The following is a 20,341-nucleotide window of genomic DNA, read 5'->3' on the forward strand; positions in this document are numbered from 1 at the left end:
AAATTCTTAAAGGGAAATCTCACTGACTAAGTTCTATCAGTGAACTGGTGCTCTTTGGGTTAGGTGTTCAATACTGGTCCAGCTCCCATGACTTGGTTATGCAGGAGGGACCATGTGTGATACCTACATGCCTTGTTAGCTGAAGGGGAAGTTGTCAGGCTCATCTCACTTATTTGTTCCAACCAGTCTTAGTATGTAATTGTATTCTGTCTTGCCTTCATATTTAACTTACTTTGTATGTGTAATTTATATTTCCTGGTATAATAAAAGCTTCTTGACATCAGGGTTCTACCTAATTTTCTTTTTGCCTCATGTACATGGGGTATCAAAAATATTGGTTGAACTAATTTTATCCTTCTTTGGTATACATCAGATACAAAATATAAATGCTTTTTAGCTGTTTGATGAATGAATTAATGGTGTTACATTTTCAATTGCAATATCTTTTAAACATTCATTAAATAGCCATATTTTTCTTTATAGAAGTTTGGTCTTCTCATTGTCAGCCATCATATACAAGCATTTTTTCTTTACTATATTTCAAAATGGTTTTAAAAGGATGTGTTCAGAGGCTTTAGTGTCTTACAATGATAGAATAACTGATACCTGGCTTGTCTTTCTATTGCAATAAACTCTAACCATGAACAAAATATATGAGGCAATTGTTTTCAGGCAAAGAACAATAGGAAGCATAGGACTATAATTCTTAAGAGAAAGGAAGCATAAGACAAGCCCCACAGTTGCCCCAGTTTTCTACCATGGGTTCATTCCTACCATAACATAGGAAGACAAAGCTAAAGCAGAGTGAGCAGATAAGGCAAAGATTACAGTGCCAGGCTGCTGAAATAGTTCGAATTTATGAGATAAGGTAATAGAAAAGAACCTGTGCAGGTGGGATGTCCCAAAAGTCTGTGTGGGGATTCACTAAGAGTCCTTGGCAAGGGGGAGGCTGCACTTCACAGGGCAAGACTTCATGATGCCTAGTCAAGACTGATTGGTGCAGGGCTGAGAGCTGAATGATAATACCAATGGTAATGCCAGAGAGCATGCAGCACTGGCAGATATTGGAGTTCTGGTCTAGAGTTCAGTTGAGATCCAAGAAAAATTGTGCCTTAGGAATACAGTCCCTATTTCAGAAGTAGGAACTACATCAAAGAATAAGGGTTATACCTGGGACTAAATTCAAACTGAAATAGTCTGGTTGTAACAAAGAACAAAACTGAGCTTGACAGAACTAAAAAGGATCTACCAGTGATTTAAATGCCCACAAGAACAAAATAACACTCTTTAAACTCAATACTCAACACATAATCCAGAGTCTCAGTGATGTGTCATCCATAATGTCCAGGCAAAGTTTACTAGGCACACAAGGAAAAAGAAAATTTGACCCAAACTAAAGAAATAAAAAAAGAGAGAGACAAAAATAGAATCCCAAAAGATCCAGATGTAGGAATCATTAGACAAGTACTTTAAAGGAGGTACTATAAATATATTAAGGACTTAACATGAAAGGTGGTCAAAATGGGTGTACAGATGGGAAATCTCAACAGAGAAATGATGGAAAATACAGAAAATAACAAAATGAAAATTCTAAAACTGAAAAGTAAAAGTATCATTAATAAATTAAAATTTTACTGGGTGGACTTAGCAACAGCTTAGATACTACAGATTAAATGATTAGTAAACTTGAAGAAACATAAAAGAAATTGTCTAAAGTGGAGATGAGAGATATATTTAAAAAGTGATAAAACAATAACCATTTCTGGTGCCAGATGGTTACCTGAAATATTGGGAGGCACATTTTCTAAAGGATATGATTGTCTAACCATATGCTGTACACCCAAATAATACAATACAAAATGGTACAAAATAATACAAAAATACAAATATACTAATACTAAATAATGTTGATTGTAAGCTGTAATTTAAAAATTAAAAAATTTTAAAAAGTGAACAAATCTCAGTGATCTGAGATAATCATGTGGTATAACATACTAAAAAGTATTCCATTCCCCCAAAAAGAGTTAGAAAAGTAGGAACAAAAAACTAGAAAAAAATAAGGGTGACAGACTTAAAACTAATAATTATATTACATGTAAATGAATTAAATATTCCAATTAAAAGCAAGAAGTTGAAAAGTGAAGTCCAACTAAATATTGCCTGTAAGAGATACAACTGAAATATAAAGACAGAAATAACATAAAGTGAAAGGATGGAAAAAGATACACCATGTAAACAGTGAACATAAAACAACTGCTGTGGTTTATTAATATAAGACAAAGTAAAGAGTGTTACCACAGATAAAAAGGGATATCTCTTAAGGAAAAAAAATGTCAATTCAATTAGAAAGACATAAAAATTCTAAATGTGTATTTACCTAATTATAAAGCTTCCAACAACTGGCTGATCTAAAGGGAGAAATAAATAATCACAGCTGAAAATTTTAACAACTTTCCCTCAGTCATTGATACAATAGACAAAATAATCAGAGTGGATAAGGAAGATAAGAACAAACTCTCAATTAACTTGACTCAATGGCGATTTAGAAAACACCACACTCAGCACCTGAAAACACACATTCTCTGCCAAAGCACCAGGAACGTTCACTGTAAAAGACGGTATGACGGTCCATATGTAAGTCTCCATACATTCCAAAGACTGAAGTCTTGCAGAGCATGATCTGTGACTGCAATTAAACTAAACATGGATAAGATGATAATATCTGGAAGATGGCAAAATATTTTGAAATGAAATGACATAATCTTAACTCATAGACCAAAGAAGAAATCCTAAGAAAAATTAGAAAATATTCCAAATCTTATGATAGCAATATACAACATATCAAAATTTGTATGATGCAGCTAAAGCAGTATTTAAAAGAAAATTCATATCTCTCGATTCGTATGCCAGAAAAGAAGAATGCTTTAAATGCAAAGATCCCAAAGCTAGACAAAGGAGTAAATTAAACCCAAAGTAAGTTGAACAAGAAACAATAAAGATAGAAGAAATCAAAGAAATAGAAAACAAAGAAACAACAGAGAAAATTAACAAAGCCAAATTTGGTTCTTAGAAAAGTATAATAAAATTTGTAGTGCCTTAGCGTAACTGATCAGGAAAAAAGAAAGAAAATACAAACTACATCAAAAATGTGGACTTCTGGCCAAGATGGAGGTGTAGTTAGACACACTGTGCCTCCTCGCACAATCAAAATAAGGACAACAACAATTTAAAAACAAAATAACAACCAGAACTGATAGAAAGTTTAACTGTATGGAAGTCCAACAACCAAAAAGTTAAAATAGGCACATTCATCCACACTGGTAGAAGGGGTGGAGTTGGGTGGCTGGGTAGAGAGGGATCAAGGCACAAAAAGTGGTGGCACTGGGCAGGCAAGACGGAAGCGGGTGGACCCTGGGTGCACAGGCAGTGGCTGGCAGACAGTGGGCACAGGGTGGCAACAGGCAGACCCAGTGAAGCAGTGATTGTAAAGCGAGGCACTGCGCACAAGGCAGCTGGCTGACCAGACAGTCCCACATTCACGCGCAGATAAACCAGGTGAAATTGGGGAGTGAGACAAACCATGCAACCCAGGGTCCCAATGCTGGGAAATAAAGCCTTAAGGCACCAACTGGGGACACCTGTGGGGGTTGAGCTGTAGGAAGAGACTCCTGGCCTCACAGGAGAGTTCCTTGGAGAGACCCACAGGGTCCTAGAATGTACACAAACCCATCCACATGGCAATCAGCACCAGAAGGGCCCACTTTGCTTGGGGGAAGTGGCGGAAGTGACTGAAATCCAACAGAGAGTGCAGCAAGCACCATTGTTCCCTCTCAGACCCCACCCCCACATACAGTGTCACAACCCAGCAACTGGGGTGCCCCGCCCTGGTGAACACCAAAGGCTCTGCCCCTCATACATAACAGGTGCAACAAGACAAAAAAATGGCCCAAATGGAAAAACAGATCAAAGCTCCACAGCAAATACAACTAAGTGACCAAGAGATAGCCAACCTATCAGATGCACAGTTCAAAGCACTAGTGATCAGGATGCTCTCAGAATTGGTTGAATCTGGTTGCAAATTAGATGAAAAAATGAAGGCTATGCTAAGTGAAATGAAGGAAAATGCACAGGGAACCAATGATGGGAAGAAAGCTGGGACTCGCATCAGTGGAGTGGACCAGAAGGAAGAAAGAAACAATCAAACAGAAAAGAATGAAGAAACAAGAATTCAAAAAAAATGAGGACAGGCTTAGGAACCTCCAGGACATCTTTAAACATTCCAACATCAGAATTATAGGGGTACCAGAAGGGGAAGAGGAAGAGTAACAAGTGGAAAAGTTATTTGAACAAATAATAAAGGAGAACTTCCCCATTCTGGCAAAGGAAATAGACTTCCAGAAAGTCCAGGAAGCTCAGAGAGTCCCAAAGAAGTTGGACCCAAGGAGGAACATATCAAGGCACATCATAATTGCATTACCCAAGATTAAAATGAAGGAGAAAATCCTAGAAGCAGCAAGAGATAAGGGGACAGTAACCTACAAAGGAGTTCCCATCAGACTGTCAGCTGATTTTTCAAAAGAGACCTTACAGGCAAGAAGGGGCTGGAAAGAAGTCTTCCAAGTCATGAAAGACAAGGACCTATATCCCAGTTTACTCTATCCAGCAAAGCTTTCATTTAGAATGGAAAGGCAGAGAAAGTGCTTCTCAGAGAAGGTCAAGTTAAAGGAGTTCATCATCACCAAGCCCTTATTATATGAAATGTTAAAGGGACTTATCTAAGAAAAGAAGATAAAAGAAAACATGTATAGTAAAATGATAGCAAATTCACAATTATTAACAACCATTCCTAAAACAAAAACACAAGCTAAGCAAACAACTAGAACAGGAACAGAACCACAGAAATAGAGATCACATGGAGGGTTAGCAACAGGGGAGTGGGAGGAGAAGAGAATAGGAAAAGGTACAGAGAATAAGTAATATAGATGGTAGGTAGAAAATAGACAGGGGGAGGGCAAGAACAGTATGGGAAATGTAGAAGTTAGAGAACTTATGACACATGGACGTGAACTAAAGGTGGGGAATGTGGGTGGGAGAGAGTGTGCAGGGTGGAGGGGAATGAAGGCGGGAAAATGGGACAACTGTAATAACATAATCAATAAAATATATTTGAAAAATAAATAAAAACAAATTACATCAAGAATGTCACAATATATATATCCTACAGACATTAAAAGGATAGTAAGACAATATTATGATATATTCATGCTAATAAATTTCACAATTTAGAAGAAATAGAAAAATTCCTTGAAAAATTCAAATTGCCAAAACAAAAACAAGAAGAGAAAATCTGACTATGTCTCTGTCTTTAAAGAAATCCAACTTGTAATAAAAATCTTCCCACCATCCTGGCCAGGTGGCTCATTTGGTTGGAGCATCCTCCCGTGCACCAAAAAGGTTGTGCATTCAATCCCTGGTCGGGCATATATGAAAGGCAACTGATTGATGTTTCTCTCTCATATCAATGGCTCTCTCTGCCTCTCTCTTCCTCACTCTCTGAAATCAATAAACATATACTCAAGTGAGGATTAAAAAAAAAAACAAAAAGGAAAAACAAAAACTTCCCTACAAAGAAAATCTAGGCTCAGATAGCTTTTCCAGTGAATTCTTTTAAAAAACAAATTCAAAACTATAAACAACTGGATCTAAAAAACAAAAACAAATTAAGCAAACAAGTAGAATAGAATCATAGATATGGAGATCATTTGAAGGGTTATTAGCTGGGAGTATGGAGGAGAATGGGGGCAAAGGTACAGAGAATAAGAAGCATAAATGGTAGGTACAAAATAGACAGGAGGAGGTTAAGAGTAGTATAGGAAATGGAGAAGCCAAAGAACTTACATGCATGACCCAGGGACAAAGAACTTATATGCACAACCCAGAGACATATAAGAGGGAGGATTGCTGGGAGGAAGAGGGGTAATGGACAGAGGGGGGCAAAAGGGAACAAAATCGGACAACTGTAATAGCATAATTAATAAAATATACTTTAAAAAACTTAAGGAAGAAATATTACCATGATTGAGGACTTAAAAGATGCAGAGGTGGTGATTCCCACCACATCTCCATTCAATTTGCCTACTTGGACTGAGCAAGAATCAACTGAATCTTAGAGAATGTCAGTTGATTATTGCAAATTTAATCAGATGCTGACTGCAATTGCAGCTGCTGTTCCAGATGTAGTTTTACTGTTTGAGCAAGTAAACACTTCCTTGCTACCTGATTAATCTGGCAATTGCTTGTTTCTCAAAGCCTGTTAGTAAAGACTACCAAAAGTAGTTTATTTTCTGCTGAGACAGCAATACCCCTTCACTGTCCTACCAGTAAACTTTGGAGGTAAATTCTGGCACTACACCAGATCAAGATAACTTGATCACCTTTCTCTTTCAGAAGACACCACACTGGTCTAACTATGTGCTACCAAGTTACTATGTGACTGATCTGAACTTCCCATCACAAGCCATAAAATCAGGCAGGCACAGAAGCACTCCATTATCAATGGGAAGTGATGTATACAAGATTGGGTTCAAGTGGGCCCTGAAGGTACAAGTAAGTTACATGAAGAAGTGGCCCAAATGTCCAGGGTCACCAGTCCTGCTACACTATCTTCTTTCTCCAAGTCCATACCTGTGGCCTCCTGGGGAGTTTCCTACAATAAGCTGACTAAGGAAGAGAAGACTTATGCCTGGTTTATAGATGGTTCTGTGCTATGTGTGGGCATCGCCCCAAAGTGAGTACTTGCAACACTCCAGCCCCTTTTTGGGATATCCCTGAAGGACAGTGGTGAATGGAAATCCTAGCAGGCAGAACTTCAAGCAGTGCACCTTGTTAATTTTGCTTAGAAGGAGAATGAACAGAGGTATGAGTCCATGGTGACTCACGTGCTGTGGTCAGTGGTTTGGCTGGATTGGCACTTGGAAGTAATATGAATGGAAAACTGAGGACAAGAAAGTCTGAGGAGGAGGTATACAAATAGACTTCTCTGAATAGGCAAAGAAAGTGAAATATTTGTGTCCCATGTGAAGGCTCACCAAAGGGTGGCCTCAGTGACGGAGGATTTTAATAATCAAGTAGCTCAGATAACTCTTTCTGTGGAATCACATCAGCCTCTTTCCCTTACCACTCCTGTCATTTTCCAAAGGGCCCATGAATGAAGTGGCTATGGTGGCAGTGAAGGAAATTACGCATGGGATCAGCAGCAAGAACAGCCACTCTCCAAGGCCAAGCTGGATACAGTTACTGTTGAGGACTCAGTCTGCCAGCAGCAGAAACCAATGCTGAGGTCATGATACAAACTCAGCATGGATTTCACAATGGCAACATTCTCCAGGCTGATTAGCCAGCTATTCGGTGGCAAATTGATTATAAAGAACTATGTCCTTTACGGAAGTAGTGCTTTGTTCTTACTGGAATAAATATTTACTCTGGATATGAATTTCCTCTCCCTGTGTGCAATGCCAAAACTACCACCCATGGACTGACAGAATGCCTTGTCTATGATCGTGGTACTCCACACAGCATTGCTCTTGATCAAGGGACTGACTTCACAGTAATGGGTTAGGTGGCAATGGGCCCTTGCTCATGAATTTCACTTGTCTTAATATGTTCCTCTTCATCCTGAAGCAGATGCCTTCATAGAATGGTAGAATGGCCTTTTGAAAACTTAGTTGCAGTACCAGCTAGGTGGCAATGCCTGGCAGGACTGTCAAATGTCCTCTAAGAGGCTATGTATGCTTATAATCAGCGTGTAAGATATGGTACTGTTTCTCCCACCATCAGAATTAATAAGTCCAAGAATCAAGGGGTGGAACTGGGAGTACACTACTCACTATTACCTCCAGTGATCCACCACCAGGAAAATTTTTGCTTCCCACCCACGACCTTATGATTTTTGGGTCTAGTGGTCTTCATTGCACAAGAAGGAATGCTTCCTCCAGGAGATACAGTGATGATTCGATTGAAATGGAAGTTATGACTGCCATCTCCCACTTTGGGCCTCTCATGCCTCTGAGTCAACAGGCAAAAAAGAGGGTTACTGTACTGGCTGGAGTTACACTTAATGCCCTAGGAATGGGAACAAGGCAGGAATGTCTACTCCTACCACTCCTCGTCATCATTGAACATAGAGGTCATGACTAGTTTAATAAAGCAAGGAAAAGAAACAAAAAGCATAAACATCTGGAAGTAGAAGTAAAACTGTAGTTGCATACAACATGACAACTTATGTTCGATGGCGACTCCACCACTCACTAGCTTGTCATTTGGGTTAATAATCACTTAGTATAACAAGCTTTATTATCCTCCTCTGTGAGATGGTGATACCAAGTTGTGAGGATGGGATGAAATGATAACAAAAATGTTTAACATCATGCCAGGCTCCTGAGATGTTAATGTTGAAATGTGATGGTAGTAGTGGCTTAAAAATGCCAGGACTTTATCCAGGGTTTTAACTTCTCTATGCCTCAATTTCCTCACCTGCTGAACAGGTAACACTGTTGCTTACCACACAGGGTCCTGTGAGGGTTACAAGCAAATACATTTAAAGTGCTTTGAATGATACCTGAAACAAAATAAGCATCAATAAGTGTTAGCTACTTTAATTTGTTAAATTGTCCTCCAAAAAGGCATCTTGATAGAAAGGATTTGGGATTCAGTCTTCTTGGTGAGAAACATAGTGGAGCTTCTTTGGAACCCTAAAGTGAGTTGTAGTCAAAGAATTTAATCAGATTTAATAAGCAATTGTTGAACCCTACTCTATACCAGCCACTGCTAAGCACATTTATATATTTTAATTTCATTTAATCCTCAAACCAACTTTTGGATGAGTACTACCCTCTGGCTCATTTTATGGAAACTGAGACACATATGGTTAAATAATTTGCCCAAACTTATTCCCACTACTATTTTTCCCACTACTTATTTGTCCAAACTTAGTCCCACTGACAGTAATGGACCAAGTTAAGATATCATTTCAAAGCCTCCAAGTTCAAGCATTCCCATTGCTTCTTAGTCATGTACTACATAAGCAGCTTTCAACTAACCTCACCAGATTGTGTTTATTTTCTGTGTATAGATAAAATCAGTCATGAGCATTTATTCTAAATGTCCAAATTAACACTGTAAATGTGTGTCAAATGAATCCAAACTGTTGGTGGGGGAGGGGAAAAGGGGAGGGAGAAGCTCTCTCTCCATTCCAACTGATTTGGATCAACACCAGCGTTTCCGCCCCAGCTTTCTAGCCTCTGCTATGAGAAAGAGGAAACGGTGTGTAGTAAATGGAGTCTCACCAAACTCCATGCCCAATTCTTGCCATGGAAAAAAAGCAGCAGCAGCTAAAAATGTAATTCACCTGTGCTGGATCCTTGCACAGAGTCAGCCTTCATTACTTACTGCTATTTGTTGGTCTAAAAAATATTTCATTAACTGTACTCTTGCTGTAGATTTTATCTAGTTGCCATAGAAACTTTGGAGGAAAAGCCTGTTTCTAACCCTTGGACTAGGTTTGCTACCCAGTTTTATAGCTCTATTTAAAGAACCCCCTCGTTATTTTAAACTCTTCCCCTTCTGCTCGCCTTCTCTTTCCCCCCGCCCCCGCCCCTGCAACAGTTGGATAGGGCCTGTTTATGACCTTCAAATTGCCACTTGTCATGCCGGCACAGGTCATGAGGGTGGAGGGCAATAGCCACCAGTGCTTTTTCATGTTTATCTCTGAGATGGGCTCTAGTTGCAATAGAATTTTTTGAAAACTGAAGTTTCACTTCATCAAAACTAAAAATGAACTATCTTGTTTCTATGGCCTCTGCCCAGCAAGCTTCCCCACCAAACCGAAGTCTTCACAGGAGGCAGCAGGAGCCAGACAGCCTCCAAATAAAAGTGTCTGGGTTCTTGACGCCCTGAGTCCTTCTGTCCCCCCACAGGCCCCCTCCTCACTGCTCCTGGAGTTGGCAAATACGTCACTAGAGCTGTGCTTGCCTGCTCAGCTTCCTCTCCCTGAGGGATGAACACGCATTTCAGAGCAGGAATCTAGGCTCCGTTTATAGCCTGTGAACTCCCGGGATGGGAACTCCTGCCTATCTCCATACTTGGTGACATCTTTCCAACACTGTCCCTTTGTTCTCCTGCCTGGGAGCTCGTGTGACACAAATGAAAATTCTCATGTGATTACAATTTGTTTAGTTCCACAGGACAGGGGTGGGTATCAGCTCATGGGTTGAATTTATTGGAGTCAGTCAGGGCCTGGTCTGACTCTGGTTTGGGGGCAAATCTGAAAGCTGGATGTTAGAAAATCTGAAGGCTGGAAGTTAGAAAATGTAACCTGTGGAGGATAGGAAGACTGCTTCTGAGCTCTTTTAATTTGGGTGATAAATGGAGGTGTGGTTGGATACCATGGCTGAAGACAATTTCACCTAAATAACGTATTGACCCTGCCGAGGCAGATAGTCTCTCAGAGAGGAAGTGGAGGTAAGGACCTCAGCTATCTCCAGCTCAGGGCTGCCATTCCCTGGACTTAGCCTTTCACAGAGTGAGGGTGAAACCTGGATGCAATAGCCTATCAGGAGCTGGACACCAACAAGCAATTCCACTTTGCAGGAGAGCTACCCACTCAGGAGGATGTCTTGTAATAGAGCTTTCATGACCATATCTGTGATTATGGAGCTCCAGAGAAAGGCCTGGATGACTCCCACAAGCACAGGGAAAGAGAAAGATTCATAACAACCTGCTCAACTCCTGTGATTACTAACTAAGAAGTGAGATAAGCCAGCTCATCAGTGAAACACTCCCTGGAGGTGGACTGGCTTCAGGGTTGCCAAGACAGGCAGTCTTTCCCTGGTAGGAAGTCCAAAGGTAAGAAACTGTGGCTGGGTGGGTATCTGTGCTGGCTCTAGGCTGACAAATATTCCTGGTGAGCCCTAGGTGTGAAAAAGAAGTTTCAATTGCATACACGGGTTACTTGGAGCTACGAAGTCCTTGTCTGTCTCATCCCTGAATGCCTCTTATAGCTCAGACAAAGCCTGGTGTATAGTAGATATCAAACAAGGTAAATGTATACCAGTTTAGGTTTTTTGTTTTGTTTTGTTTTTTTGGCTATAGATCATATATTCTTCTTTTGAAATGATAGTTTTATTGAGGTATACATCACATACTATGAAATTTACCCTTTCAAAGTATATAATTCAGTGGATTTTAGGGTATTCATGGAGTTGTGCAATTATCAACATTATCTAATTCTAGAACATTTTTAACACCTCTCCTCCAAAACTCTATACCCATTAGCAATCCCTCTCATCCTCCAGCCCTCAAACTCTGGCACCATGAACTAAATTACTTTCTGTCTCTGACCACAGATTTCTGACCACTGCATTCAACAGATTTGTAGATCTCTGCATAGACACACAAAGCAAAATTCCCATGCAGGTCATGCTCTTCAGACAGCCTTCCTTGTGTTAGCCTGGTTCTAGCTAATCCAGTCGCATCCTTTCTTTCACTTAAAAGAACAGATGGCTTCAGCCTTCTCCAGGCCAAGGCTGGGTCTCTGTATTGCCAAACATGTTGATGAGCACTGAAATTCAGCCCAGATTCACAATGAAAGCAAATGTGAAAAACCTGGACATCGCCAAAGTAATTCAGGCATTTCCCCATGTTCCAGCACCAGTTAGTAACTACATGGGTGACCCATTCTGGCACAATGACTCTTAGCAGAAATGGAATTCAGGGCGTGTCAGGTCACTGGTGGGAGGTCAGGCTCAGTTGGAAAAGGCAGCACTAAAGACAGGCAGTGGTGTCAGCCATGGGGATTCGAGTGAGGGAGCACCAAGTGCTGTTTTAGGATGATGCCCCAAATCTGAAGCCCAGGGCTGTGAGGGTGCACTGGGATTAGGGAGCAGAGCCTGAAGATCTCAAGCCCAGGGCTGAGGTGGTTCAGGAGCCAGCATGAGCAGCCAAGTACTGAACACAGGAATCTGTGGGGCTGACCAGGGGGAACAGGGTGGTTCCGAGGACTTTGCCAAAAACCTTGTTACTACCTCAGTCAGATTTATTAGCCCAATTCAGCAGTTTTTGCCTGAGAGCATTTTAAAGGCACCGTGGGATCTTTGACACAGGGAACTGAGAACCACTGATGGATAACAATGTGGAGGAGGTTAGTCCTTCTTTCAACAGCTTGGCCTCTTTAAAAAATGGAAGTAGTGGGAACAATTCTCCATTCCCAAAAACATCATGGCAGCTTCCCTTTCGGGGAGTGGTGAGGCCTTGTATTATGTCAGTATTTGTTTATTAACATGAGGCTTCTCCAGGCTAGACTGTAAGCTTCTTGTAGGTAGAGTTCATGTCATTTTCATTTTTATATCCCAGTGCCTAGCAGTGTCTGGCACATAATAACCACTCAATAAAGACTTAATCAGAGAGAATAAATTTCTAGTACCTATCTCCAAAACAGATATGTTCCCATTTTTTATAACTTCTCAGGGAGATATGAGGGAAATAGTAGTAACATTTTTCTACAGAACGTAGTGGCAAAAAGAGTATTCTTCCTCTAAGATTTACTGTGGTGAAGAGTGCAATTTTAGTACAATGTAAATATGTGCTTTTAAATATGCTTCTCTTATCAGGGGAAAAATGGCACTACACATCCAATGGGAAAATATGTGAGCTGAATAAAGATTAAAAAGGAAAAAATAAACAATTCAATGTGAGGCCAAAGGAACAAGCTCTGAATGCTGGTGCAGGGACAGCAAATAACTTGCATGCACATTTGCATGTTGACCTTCTTCCTCCCATGTCCCTGGCAGACACCGCTAACCAAGTCTAGGCTATTCTTTCCCACCAAACTGAGGTTTAACTGCAGAATCCTTGTCAACACCGTATTTCATGAGGTCATTACTGGGTGGTTGGTGTTGACAGATGTAGTATAAGCTGTTAGTCATGGCTGAGCTAGAGCATAGGAAGGGCAGGGCCATGAAAGAGAATGAGATCATTTAAGAGAGATGAGAAGGAGACCTGGGAAGAGCCCTGATGCATGGCTGAGACCCGTGGTCTGGCTTAACTCTTCTATGTCAGCCACTGGGTGCTTGCAGAACAGTCTCAGCCTAGTGCAAGGAATGCCCTGGGGCTGGATCTGAGACAAACACAGGAAAAGATTCTGTTTTCCAAGAGACCCAAGGAGCTAAACTAAGGAGTCAGGTGATCTGGCAAAGTCTTATCCCAAAGCCCGAGTCTAGAGGAGTAGCCAGCTGACTGGAGGAGTGAAACAGCATTTATTTTGCACCAGGCTCAATGAATAATTGAGTCTGCCTAGCAGACATGCTTCTGCTATAAGTTGTCTGTACCCCAAGATCCCCTGCCCATACAAAAAGTACTGGTTTTATACAATTTGATGGAGTGAACTGCATCTGCTCGTGTGTTAGGAGTGGCAGGACAAGAAGGGAAGGGGTTTTTTTCAGAAGTGAAAGGGGGCCTCTCTGAGTTCCAGAGGAGCTAGTTAGAGGAGGACTCTCTCTTTTCCTGTCTTCTGGGAAGCACAACAGAAATCTATCTGAAGTATAACCTTTGTCTGGCAGTAACTTCTTTGTAAACCTAAAATGCTTACACCTAATCTTCCTAGCAGAGCTCTGCAGGGCAGAGGTGGAGGAAATGAAACCCAGACAGGCTACACGACGAGCTCTCTGACACACAGTGAAACTGCCAGAATCAGCCTTTAGGCTTTTCTCGTTCAAGACCACTTTTCCTACTGAACGGCGCTGACTCATCTGGGCTGACAATAGGGAGCATGATGCCCAACAGTTCACATCATAAGGTAATCAAAATAGCAGTGGGCAGGAGCCGCTATGTACCTAAGTTGAGTCTTCTATGGCATTTTTTCCTCTCAGAAGCTAGAAGTATTTTCTTGCCTTACAGTGAAGGGACGCCATAAGTGATTTTTTTTAATGTCGGCAACAGCTTCTAATATGTATGTTTGACTATGGATCAGAAAAGTCAACCCTTCTCAGAGGTCATGTAGAATAAGAGAACTTACGAAGATCTTACCATTTCCTAGCTGTGCAACGTTAGGCAATTACTTCCATTATCTGGGCAACCATACATTTAGGATATAACTACTTACTTCTTAAAGGCCGTCTTGAGGGTGAACAGTGTATGTAAAGAGTTTAACCCTTACTACATGATCAATCATGCTAACTCCACCCTTCCTAGAAGATGAAGGCTGGGGGTTTTGTCCTTAGAAAGTAGGCAACATGAGGAAAGGCAGTGCTAGACACAAGGCTGGGCTCCTGGGTTTCCATCTCTCTGTTGTCTGGCTGGCCTGCAGGCTTGCTCAGGGGTGAAGATGCCCAGCAACTCAGAGCAGGTTAAGTAGACTCTGAGGCTTCCAGGGACCATTGGGGCAGGCAGCTGTGCCCTGCCTTCAAGGCTGCTTTTGGGTTCATTTCAAATGAAGCACAATTTGTAAAGAATTATGATTATTTTGTTGGGAAGTGACAACAGCACAAAAGTCTGAGGGGGGTGTTGAAATTAAGGAAAGACAAAGCAGGGAGCCACACAACAATGACAACCCATCACCAGCGAATGCTCCGAAGAGCACCTATGCTGGTTGCTGGTGAATCCACTTCCTGGCTCAGATAGCACAGCGTACCTCAGAGTCCCTTCCCAATCTCCTCCCTTCCTCCGGAGCCCAGGCTGCTCTCCTTTAGCCTCAGCCTCTGCCAGCTTCCTCAGCCAAGCCCACAGCCTGCCAGGAGGTCAGGTCCAAAACACATCTGCAATAGCAAGAGTGAAAGCTGAGCAAACAGCCCCCAACTGATGATGAAAAGCTGAACTGGGGGAGCAAACAGGCTGCCCGGGCATGACACCAAAATGACAAATCATGGTAATGAGGCCCCGAGTTCTCCAGACTAGGAGCTGAGTGGGGCGTGGTGGCTACTCTTGAGAACATTCTGGAAAAGCAGTCTCTTTTCTTTTAAAGTAATATGTTCATGTCCCAGTTGCTAAGACCACAATGGAGCGCTATTGGAGGAAAACAAGACTGTGAGGCATTGGGGCAGGCCATCATGAAAAGGCTGGCATATTTAAAAATAATAATAATTCTTCCTCAGCAACCAGCACTACAGCCCTCCCTCAGTGAAGTTCCCAGCACAGCCTGTGTGCTTTGTCCTGGAGGAACTCAAAGCTCTGCAAGACAGCAGGAGGTAACCATGCTACCCATCCCCCCTTCGGCCCAGCTTGCCTGGAATACAGAGCTGTGGTGCTGAGAGGAAAAGTTTTCCTGTGCGTGTGGAGAACGAGCAAAAGATGCACAGGGGGACAGCCCTAGAGAAGAGAGAGTTGGCCTGAACCTACTCAAGGGCAGTTGGGACAGTGTGAAGACCTACACAGCCATCCCCTGCCTCCTCATCAGCCATCCAGTTCTGGGCCACTGGTTCGTAGAGAGCAGTCCCTGTACTTTCAGAGGAATGAGAGTTCTCAGGTCTGTAAAGAGCATCAGGTGTCTTGAGCTAAGGCCAGCCTGCCATTTCTTTCTTTGAGTATTTTCCTCGTTTTTCTTTTCTTCTCTTCATTCATGTGTCACCCTTGCCCACCCTGTGTCATCTCAGGCTTGGATCATTGCAATAGCTACTATGTGGCCTTTCCGGCACAGCTCTCTCCCTTTTGGGTCTTCCTTGCCATTACCGTGAGACTCTTCTTCCTAAATGACTCTCTCATGAAATTCTTGACTCCTGGTTTTACATCAATATCCTATGATGCAGTGTCTGGAGCCCAGGCTTCTCTGTGGGCTTTCCAAATCCTCCATGATCGAGCTCCAGGTCCTACAGCTCATGGAGAATCTGGGCTTTACATGCCAGCTAAGCCTGGCTCTTCCCTGTTCTCTGTTCATGCAAGACTCATCCCATCTCCATTTCTTATTCTCCTTCTTGTAATACCCTCCTCACCCTCTCTGTCTAGCCAAATTCTACCCCTCCTTCAGGCCCAGGTGAAGTCTCATTTGCTCCTTGCCTTATAGGACTTCTTAGGCCCCCGTCATCTCTTGCTCCTCCAAATTTCAGATGAAGTCAGTGGCTCAGCATGGCTCTTGTGAGTTTCTGATTGTCTCATTTGTCTAGCTAGGCTGTGATAAGTTTGAGAGCAGAGCCACCGCTTGTATCCTTCAGTGGCCTCTAGGGAACCAGGTCAGAGTGTCGTGTTTACAGTAAAAGGGTCACAATTCATACTTGTTGGTTCTACAAAGTTCAGGGTGATGTTGAATTATAGTGAGGTCATTCATTTATTCAACAAATGCCTACTGAGTATCTACTAAACACTGTGATCTGTGCTGAAGATCTAACTGAAAAAGGCATAGTCCTCAGGGAACTTACAGACCAGTGGAAAAGGCAGACAGTTAAATAAGCAGTTACGATACAGACTGGCATGATGATGCTCTGATAGGGAACAAAGAGCATGTTATGGGGGCATAGAAGGAAGGCAACTAACCTAGTCTTGGCTTGGACTTAAAATAAGACACTGAGTTAGCTCGTTAAGGTTGCTAGGGAGAATGAGAGAAGAGTACATTAAAAAAACTGGAAGAGACTTAATGTAGCTTGATTATTTCTAAAAATATTACTTTGGTTTTTCCCTATTTACTTAAAAGACTTCTGTGCTGTAAATAATTATTAAATAATAATGTAACTATCTGTCTATATCTATTGATCTATCCATTTATCTATTCATCCATGTATTCTTAGCCAAGTGTATGCAAGTACTGTGTACTTTTAAGTTGTAGTCTGGGTAGAAGCATGGGGATACAATTTTTATAGCATCTCTGTAGATTTTCATTCTCAGGTGCCTGCAATGTTTGGCATAGTATTGCTTGCAAATGGAGAGTAGGGAGAAAGTGGGAGGAGGGAGGGATAGATTAGGACTCTCACAGAATACTCTAGTTCATTGATTCCATGCACTCTATTGCTTCTCATAGCATTTCTTTTCAACCACAGTATGGGAATAATCTGACTGCCAACATACTGTGGACAAAATGAAGACACTGACTATGTACAAATCTGTAGACCCTTTCTATTACCAAGAGCCAAAGGGCTAAGGCACATCCCAGCTAGATTTTCACAAGTTCAGAATTGCAGGGTATTTCCTTGAATAGAAAGAAGGTGCAACTCAAACATCACCCATTTCTCAGAACAGAGTCACAGTTTGGATGTACTGGCATTTTATTATGCTACTTTTGGATTATTTATTATTATTTATTAATAATCCAGAAGTAGCATAATACTGTTTCATTCCATTTTAAAGAACACAAGTGGTTTTGCAAATAAAACATGGAAGGCTAGGGTGCAAAAATGAATGGTTAAATTCAAGTATGATGCCTGTGTGCTTATGCAGGAGACAAATAGATAATACTTTACAACTGAAGATTTCCCAGGTGACATCAAGACCATCCTATCTGTGGATTTGTGTGTACAGAGGTGCTGCCTTGCAAGCTGAGCTCTACCCTAATTTGTCCAAGTACCACAGCCTTGCACTGCTGTGCAGAGTAATCGCTGGACTTCAGCATCCAGTGCTAAGTATTCAGGGCACAGGCATCAACCTTTCTTTGTTTTCCATGGGATGGCAAGAGGCTGTGAAACACACTCAAGGCCCACAATTCTTTTGACTGGTTTGGAAACAGGAAGGCCCTGGCTGCGATATTCAACCATATTAAATGACTGGCATTATCCAGAGCCCTGCAACATGAGTTCATTGCCTGGCTGGTCTTTGACGCTGAGCACACTGGAGAAAGACTGTGTGTAATTAGGAGCTGGCCTGGTGAAAAGGGCTTCATTCACACCACATGCCCAGTTTTTGTCCTCAGAGGAGGGTGTCCATCTGAGAAAGGGTAAGCCCCTAGGGAGAGACATTTATAAAGAATTTTGAGGATGTGTAGCTATCTTGTTACAGTGACTTAGGGTTGGGGAGGAGATTCCCAGTCAGAATGTAGATTTAGGCCAGGACACTTGCCAGTGATAGACTCTAATGGAACTCTACTGTTGACAATTGTGCACAGCGAGCTGTGGGCTCCTGTGCCGGGGGACTGTGATGTGTTTTTGTAATAAATTCTTCCTAGTCTGCAGTGAAATCGTTTCCAGGTACTTAAATGACTCAATGACTTAATATTTCATTTTAAACCATGCTCTGCACAAGAAAGAAAGCTGACATTTTTAGAATTTTCAGACTTTAAATGTGCCTTATCTAGCCAGGTTGGTTTCAAACCTCGAGGTAGCATTATAGAAATACTTCTTATAAATATTAATAAATAACCTGCATTGTTCTTTAGAAAGCAGAATCAGTCTTTTCAATGGCATGAAACAGCTTTGAAATGAGGAGAATATGGAGGTTTTTAAGCACTCTTTAGACATAAACACAATCTCTCTGAAGGGAGGTTCTCCCACCCATATTGCTGGCTGCTGTTTGTTAGATCCCAAGGTTCTTTGAATGCCCAGAACCTTTAGCTTGTAATTTTTAAAATAACCTAATACTTTCCCTTTCCCGAGGATCCCAATTATCTGAATAAGCTAACAAGCTTTTGCTCCCCTTCCTTCAGTCCTACTGTGGTTTCCATGTCCAATGATACCCACCTCAGCATTTCTTTTTTTTAAAAATTGTTATTATATTATAGTTGTCCCAATTTTCCTTCTTTTGCCCTCCTCTGCCCAGCCCACTCCCCACCCTGCTCCCATCTCGGCATTTCTCTTGTTTCCCCTTCCCCACCACCCCTGAGTCTGGCTGTGGAGTTGTTGCTCAGAGCTTTAGGCAGGCTTGGCTGCACTGAGACCAGCTATTGTAATTGAACCATAAGGAAACTCAGGACCTTACTATTTGAAGGGAACCTGAAAGTCATTTGGTTCAATGTCCTTTCCCAACGGTCATCTTGTCTCTGGTTGAAACCCTGGCTACTTTACAAGACAGTCTGTGTAACAGTTGGACATCACTAATTGCCATAAAGATCTCCCACCCCTCGCCCCCATGGTTCTACTTCAGTCTCATTTCTCTTACAAATCCTTGGTATAGCCCTCTTTATAAGGATCATAGCTAGTTGTTTATATACTGTTTTATTCTCCTGAACTCCTGAAGGCAGGAGCCCTATCTTATTCATCTTTGTATCTTCATTGTCCTTGACAAACAAGAGCTAAAAAGTAATGGGGAAGTCTAACTTTCCACTTCAGCAGCATTTCATCTCAGTCAACCAGACCAACTGTTTAACTATCCCATAGTTCAATCCACATTTCCCCAACCTGCCTGAAAAGACATAATGGAATAATCTGTCAAATAGCTTTCAAAAACCCAAATGTATTCCTCTGATCTTTAGGTTTCATATTTCAATTTTAAAAATGGAAATGGTTTATTTTTTGTGAATCCATATTAGAACCTGGTTATCATGCCTCTCCTTTCTACATAATAACAAACTACTTGTTGGATAACCCATTCTAGAAGTTTACCAGTGGTTAATATTAAGATTGCCAGTCTGTAGTTACCAGGATTCACCTCAGAAATTTGGGTGTAACAATTTGTTCCTCTCATCTATTGATAGTCATTCCTTGGTAACTTGTTCAAAGATAGTTAAAATTTGTTCCTCAATCATATCTTTAAATTATTTTAGTTCCTAAGAAAGTACTGTGTCTGTCTTAGAGACTTAAATACATTTCAAGTGGCCAGCTGCTCTCAATATCTTTGTCCAATTCGGGCTCCATCCCACCTCTCACTGGTGAAATCAGGAGACAAAAAATGGGTAGTTACACTTCCCCAGTGGAATGTGGAATGTGAGGAGGGGCTGGAAGATCACTGCTGCAGCCTTCCTGAAAGCTATTGGTAGAGGGAGAGTTAATGTGAGAGTAACCCTCAGAGTCCTTCACTAATTTTGTATTCCTTTTCTTAAAATTGTCCTGCCAAACTGTGTAACCTTCAAAACACTGACATATGGATCTACCCTTGGGTCTTGTGTAAACTCACAAATTATGCTTCTACTGGAGGTGTTCTTATGGGTATTGCAAATAATCAAACTATCAAAGGAAGAAACAAAAATATTGGGCTGTTTTATGGAATAACTTAGATGTTTGAATTAGTTAGCACTGATACCACCACAACCTTAGAAAATTCACTTAACCTCATTGTTCTTTCATTTTCTTACCCATAACATGGGGATAATAATCCTTATTTCATTCTTAGTTGACCCTCATTCAGTGTTTCCCACTATAGGTGTACCCCACCTTACAATAATTTGATAAATGAAAAGAACTATTTGTTGACATTGTATAGTACACATAAAACAGAAAAA

The sequence above is a fragment of the Phyllostomus discolor genome, chromosome 1, assembly GCF_004126475.2.
Source record: "Phyllostomus discolor isolate MPI-MPIP mPhyDis1 chromosome 1, mPhyDis1.pri.v3, whole genome shotgun sequence".
Taxonomy (NCBI): domain Eukaryota; kingdom Metazoa; phylum Chordata; class Mammalia; order Chiroptera; family Phyllostomidae; genus Phyllostomus; species Phyllostomus discolor.